This window comes from Spermophilus citellus, assembly GCF_964194105.1.
Source record: "Spermophilus citellus genome assembly, chromosome: 11".
Lineage (NCBI taxonomy): Eukaryota > Metazoa > Chordata > Mammalia > Rodentia > Sciuridae > Spermophilus > Spermophilus citellus.
In genome coordinates, this window is record NC_138192.1 from 102368161 (window position 1) to 102374160 (window position 6000).

Genomic DNA, 6000 nt, shown 5'->3' on the forward strand with positions numbered 1-6000 from the left:
GAAAATGAGACAAAGTTGTGTTAAGTCAGTTACCTGTGGTCCCCCCAAGCTGGGATATGAACTCAAGCTGTGAAGAGTCACTTCAGGGCCCATATCCTTAACCAGTTCTTTGTTTTTACAAAGAACGTTATCACACGAAAAATTTTTATTTAAAATTGTTCATATATTAACGTTACCTGAAAAACACAGGGTAGAAAATATGGTTTTATTATATTTATAGTATCTATGTTTAAAGTAAAAGCAAAGTGAAGAAATACCTCTCATTGGAAAACAAAAGGCAATAAATATTCCTAATGAGGTATTTATTAGATATGGAAGATGACAAACTCCAAAAATAGTTGAGAACTGGGAAAAGGGGAGTGAGAAAGCCATACATTGAGAGCATTGAATCTTTCCCAATACATTCTTTGCTGGTGATAAAACAAACCCTGGGGAGGAGGTGTCCATCAACCTAGAAAGGCAGTCTCCAGGAAGAGGCCAAAGCATCGATCCTTTCCTAAGTGAATCCTTTCCAGATACTACAGTGACCCCAAACCTTTCGTCGGGCCCAGTAAGATAAATCCCAGAGACTGACTGCTGACCCCAGAACCCCTCCCATTTTGCCCAGTAAGGACCCAAAATTCCTGAGTGCCCAAGCTGACATGCTCATTATTTAAGGCACCTCTCAGTATAATCTATATAAGCCCAGTGTCCTCCTTTGTTCAGAGGCTCATTTTCCACCAGAAGAGTGGGTCCATTCCCATGGACCCACTGAATAAAAGGCTGAGATGATCTGTGAAGTTTATATCTGGCTGGGTCCTTTTGTGGTAACAGTGTAGGGATGACAGAATTATGACTGATATATATTTTTTCTTTTTTCCAAATTATCATCTAATATTGGTTTATATATTAAAGCTGTTTCTTCCAACTTTTTTTCTCATTGGTTCTTTTTTTTTGGGGGGGGCAGGGATTGAATTCAGGGGCACTCGACCCCTGAGCCACATCTACCACCCTATTCTATATTTTATTTATAGACAGGGTCTCACTGAGTTGCTTAGTGCTGTGCTGTTGCTGAGGCTGGTTTTGAACTTGTGATCCTCCTGCCTCAGCCGCCGGAGCCGCTGGGATTATAGGCATGCATCACTAGGCCTGGCAGCTCATTGGTTTTTCATTGTTAATGAAACTTTCCTCTTCTTTTTAGTTTGGTCTTCACATCTGTCTCCTTTCTACCCCCTGTTTCAATGTCAGGGAGACTTGCAACTCACGCACGGACTCTTCTCTCAGGAGCTGGTTGTGAGGACTGATTCCCCAACCCTGGTTCCATTCCGGCTCCCCACTCTTTCCTCCTTCGGTAAGTCATCTTTCTGTTACTGTAACAAATGCCTGAGATAATCAGCTTCAAAACACAAAAGGTCTATTTTGGCTTATGGTTTCAGACATTTCAGTCCATAGTCACTTAGCCCTGTTGTTTAAGGCTGTGGTGAGTAGTACAAGGTAGAGGAAGCACAAGGCAGAGGAAGCTGTTCAAGCTGACAGTTTGGAAGCAGAGAAAAGGAGAGGAGGGACCTGGGTTCCAATATCCTCTTCTAAGGCACTTCCTCCCCAATGAACTAACTCCTCCCACTAGGCCTCACCTCCCAAAGGTTTCCACCACCTCCAATAGTGCCACCTGCTGGGGCCAAGCCTTCAACACACTGGCCTTTGAGGGTCATTTAAGTTCCAAACTATCGCACTTCTCTTCCATGAATAGATCGTGGTAAGTGGTATTGAGCACCTTCTCCTGTCTGCAGCAGGAATCTCGGAATCTCTTCACCCATATTCTAGGTGTAAATTTTCAGGATTAAGCTTGTTTCTTATGCCACCAGAAAGTCAGAATTTGAGGTCAATCTTGTCAAATTGGCTGCGATTTATAATTGGTAAAGTAGCCTTAAAGAATATGGTTGTCCAAACATCAACTTGTACCTAAATGTGGTCATGCAACTAAGTCTGGCCAATGAGAGGTAAGCAGAAGTAACTATGGCAGCTGCAAAAAAAAAAAAAAAAAGACTTTCCTTGAAAGATATCTATGTTTTCCCCTTGCCCCTTATTTGTCTCTTCTTCCATCCTGTTGATTAGATAGTGGATTTGATGGCTGGATCTCTACCTTCTGTGTTGAACTGTGGAGGGCCATATTACAGGAATAGCTGCATGGTGAAGAATAGCTGAACATTGAATGAGGACGTTGAGGAGCAAACGCACCATACCAGTCTAGACCACCTACCTCTGGACTTTTATGTGAATGAAAAAAATCGGAATTTATATTTCTCTCAAACTGATTAGCCCAACTGATGCTTTGTTCTTTAATTAAAATATCTGGAATGTTTGTTCCTATTATAAGCTTGAAATAAATTTGTATAGATGATTATATTTATTTTCTAATTATTATTTAAAATGTATACACTTAAATCTGAGCTGGCCTAAGTGTTTAATATGGATGATCTTGTTTTTCTTGTTTCATCCTTTTGTGCTTTTTTGAGGAGGATGGAGATGCTTAATTAAGATGGTACAGTTTGAACAGAATCATCCTGAGAGGTGTGACTCACATGGAAAAGTCATTCTGAGTCACTCAAATTACAGACACAGCTTTTGTATTGAGTTCATGGTGAATAAGAATTCACAGTAAGAGTTTGAAAGCTACATACATAAAGCCAAGTGTGAAGGAGACAGATTCATTTTGAAAGGTTAAAGATAATCAAGATCATGACTCAAAAAGAGCCATGTCTTAAAAATCTACAGTTCCTTGTTTTCCTTGCTGGGCCCTCTCTTGCAATGCAATAACCCCAAAGGTGGAAATGTAGAACTTTAATCAAGGCCATTGAATGGAATGACTGATCTTCCCAGGGAGCCACAAGAACCTCCCTATTCCAAGAATCACTTTCTACCCCCAACCTCTTTTTTTATTAACGGAGGATTGAACTCAGGGGTGCCTCTACCACAAGCTACATCCAAAGCTCTTTTTACTTTTTATTTTGAGTCAGAGTCTTGGTAAGATGCCCAGACTTGCGACCCTCCTGTCTTAACTGCCAGAATCACTGGAATTACAGGTGTGCACCACCATGCCCAGCTTCTTTTCTTTCTTTTCTTGTGTTACCCCAAAGCTTCAGGACTCCAGAGCCAAGGTTTTCTACTTTGGCTTCGTTACATATTTAATAAGCAAACACAAGAAAATCAGTTCTCTTCAACAAATCCCTATGCAATGTCAGCTGATATCTACTAAGTACCACAAATAAACTTAACTCTCTAGGCAATAACCAGGAGGACCACCTTAATGGCAGATTTTAATCAAGAATTCAAACACACATGCCTTGGGGCTGGGGATGTGGCTCAAGTCGTACGGTGCTCGCCTGGCATGCTTGCGGCCCAGGTTCGATCCTCAGCACCACATACAAAACAAAGATGTTGTGTCCGCCGATAAACTAAAAAATAAATATTACAATTCTCTCTCTCTCTCTCTCTCTCTCTCTTAAAAAAAAAAAAAATTCAAACACGCATGTCTTAAGCAGCACAGTACCAGAGCCAAAAGGTAGAAACAATCCAATGTCCACCAACAGATGGGCAAACAAAATATATGCACATTTTATATGTTTACTTATACAAATGAAATGTATCCATACAATAAAATATTATTTGTCTGTATAAAGGAAGAAAGTACATGGATGAGTCTCAAAAACATGCTAAGTGAAACAAGTCAGACATGAAAGACTATATATTTTGTGATGCTGTTTATAGGAAATATTCAGAATAGCTAAAACTGTGTTACCAGAAGGTATATCATATGTTGCTAGGGACTTTCCCAGAGGGAATGGGGAGAGAATGCTTACTGGGTAGGCAGCTTCGTTTGGGGTGATAAAAAACGTCTTATAACTAGATAGAAGTGATGGTTGCACAACACTACAAATTTACTGAAGTCACAGGTCTGTGTACTTTAAAACAGTTAATTCTATCTCATGTGAATTTCACCTCAATAAGAAAAAGAGAGATTAGAATTGATTGATTGATTCACACATGCACTATTCTAAAAACATTTCCCCCCTTTCCCTGTCTCTCTCTCTCTTTTTCTTTTTCTGCACTGAGGATTGAACTTAGGGGATTCTACCACTTCTTCCCCAGCTCTTTTATTTTTTATTTTTATTTTGAGACAGGGTCTCACTAAGCTGCCCAGGTGGGCCTTGAACTTGCAATCCTCCTCCTTTATCAGATTCGTGTCTTACAAATACTTTCTCCCAGGCCGTGTTAGTCCTTTCATCTTTTCTTTCTCTTAATAATGCCTTTCACGGAGCTGAAGATTTTAATTTTAGTGAAGTCCAACTTATTAGTTATTTCTTTTGTGAATTGTGCTTTTGGCATTTTATCTAAGAAACCATTGCCAAATGCAAGGTCATCTAGGTTTTTGCCTGTGTTTTCTCCTAGAAGTTGTGGTCTTGTATTTCACACTTAGGTCTATGATCAATTTTGAGTCAATTTTTTTTTGTGAAACATGTAAGGCCCGTGTCTGGATTCACTTTTTACACTTGTTCTAGCACCATTTGTTGAAAAGACCATCTTCTCTACTGAATAGCCTTTGTTTCTTTCTCGAAGGTTGTATTTGTATGGGTCTGTTTCTGTTTCTCTGTCAGTTAGTTACCCCACCTTCTGGATCACTGAAGCTTTACCTTATATCTTGACAGTATACAATGTTGGGGAAATGTGGAGAATTTTGATTGAATTGTTTGTTTCATTTTAAACAATATGTTATTATACTTAAAAAATAAAATAAAAACTAAAAAAAAGTCTAGTGGTTTTATTAAACATGATGAATGTATTTATTTTAAACACAAGTGGCAAAATATTATATTTAATACTTTCTCTCTTTTTTCCTCTTGTGATATGGGGGACCAAACCCAGAGTCTCATGCATGCTAAACATGTGCTCTACCACTGAGCTACACCTTCAGCCTCTTCTCTTTCTTTTCATTCATGGGGTCATGTCGATACGTCTTTTACAATTTTTCCATATTTAAACAATGGTACAAAAACCATCTTTTCTTTCTTATTTGGTAAGGACTTCCTGCCTCATATCTAGGGTTCCCATCCCTTTTTTAGTCCTTCTTCCAAGATAGCGTATGATTTCAACTATTTTATATCTTTAGTCTTTTCCTCTCTCTTCAATCCTTTAATCTAAAAGCAAACTCTGCCTCCCTCGTTGAATAAATTCCCTCTCTTTTGGGCCCTGTCCTAGGGAAACATTAAGACTAGTTTATACTATCTCCCTTCCTCTTTGCCCATTTACTTCAAACTTCCCTGCCATCTGCATTTCACCTTAACCATTCTAACAAGTCTTCAGCGTTCAAGGGTGACATTCATCTTGGTTGCCTCCTCCCTGTTTCTCCAAGGATCCACTACAGAAGTTCTATCTAGGACTTCTTGCTATCCTTCTCTTCCTGATCTTTAAATGTGGATATTCCTGAGGATCACTCTTTTTTTTCCCTCTATTTATATTTTGTCTTTTGACAACTTTGTGGCTTCAAGTACTATTTCAATACAAGTGACTCTAAGATGGATTTTTATACCCTACATTCCTTTCTACAAGTCTTTTCAATTTCTGGAAGATTTTCCCACTTGATTTTTCCCTCTGGTACCTCAAACTTAATATACACCCAACATTTAAGACGCCTTATTCCAAATCTCCTGTCCATGTCTCCAATTTCGGCTAACAGCACTACCAGAACATCTTTTTCACCCTAGTCCCCCTTCTTCTATCTTCCTGTAGCCAACTAGTTTCTAATTGGGTGGGTTCTGTATCTACTATGGTTTTTGCTCCTCCTAATGAGGACTTGTTTAAATTAAATATACCAAACTATTTTTTCCCCTATTTTATTTCCTGGTAACCTGTATTTCTCCATCTCAATTTCCTCAAGCCAAGAATAGAAACTGAGATGCTCCAACCCTTGGCTCGAGCAGATGCCAGTGAAACCAAAATGGAAACATCTCTGGGCAGCACAGC

The 6000-nt window shown here is 39.1% G+C and overlaps 1 protein-coding gene across 2 annotated transcripts in view; it reads left to right on the forward strand.

Annotated features, from left to right (window-relative positions):
- Positions 1 to 4717, forward strand: part of CFLAR (CASP8 and FADD like apoptosis regulator) — a 58446-nt gene extending 53729 nt beyond the window's left edge. For both annotated transcript variants that reach the window (XR_014018150.1, XR_014018151.1), the window contains 2 exons: positions 1228 to 1330; positions 2095 to 4717. The gene's annotated coding sequence lies outside the window, so the exon portion shown is untranslated. The remainder of the gene's footprint in view (positions 1 to 1227; positions 1331 to 2094) is intronic.
- Positions 4718 to 6000: the final 1283 nt, after the last annotated feature.